The following is a 374-nucleotide window of genomic DNA, read 5'->3' as shown; positions in this document are numbered from 1 at the left end:
TTTTAATCGTTGAGGTTTGGGAGGCGGGGGAGGGGTGGAGAGAGCTGTGGAGGCCGACGATCCAAAGCGGCTGTGCTGCCTGTGCTGCGAGCCGCGGAGAGCCTGATGCGGGGCGAGAATTCACGGACGTGACAACAGGGCCTGAGCCGAAACGGATTGCCTAACCCGCTGGGCCATCCAGGCGCCCCGGTCTTTAAAATCTTCTGGAAGGGCCCCAGATGAGGACCGTCGGCCCTCGCCGCGCCTTTGGGGAAGGTGCAGGGCACGGGGGCGGCAGGCCGGTCCTGGCCGGAGCCTGACTAGATTGCATGTAAACACTGCGGTGGGCGGTGGGCTGGGTGGATTGACATCGGCCGTGGACACGCACTTTGACC

Source organism: Crocuta crocuta, unplaced genomic scaffold (genome assembly GCF_008692635.1).
Source record: "Crocuta crocuta isolate KB4526 unplaced genomic scaffold, BGI_CrCroc_1.0 scaffold506, whole genome shotgun sequence".
In the NCBI taxonomy this organism is placed as follows: domain Eukaryota; kingdom Metazoa; phylum Chordata; class Mammalia; order Carnivora; family Hyaenidae; genus Crocuta; species Crocuta crocuta.
Note: the sequence above shows the minus strand (reverse complement) of the source record.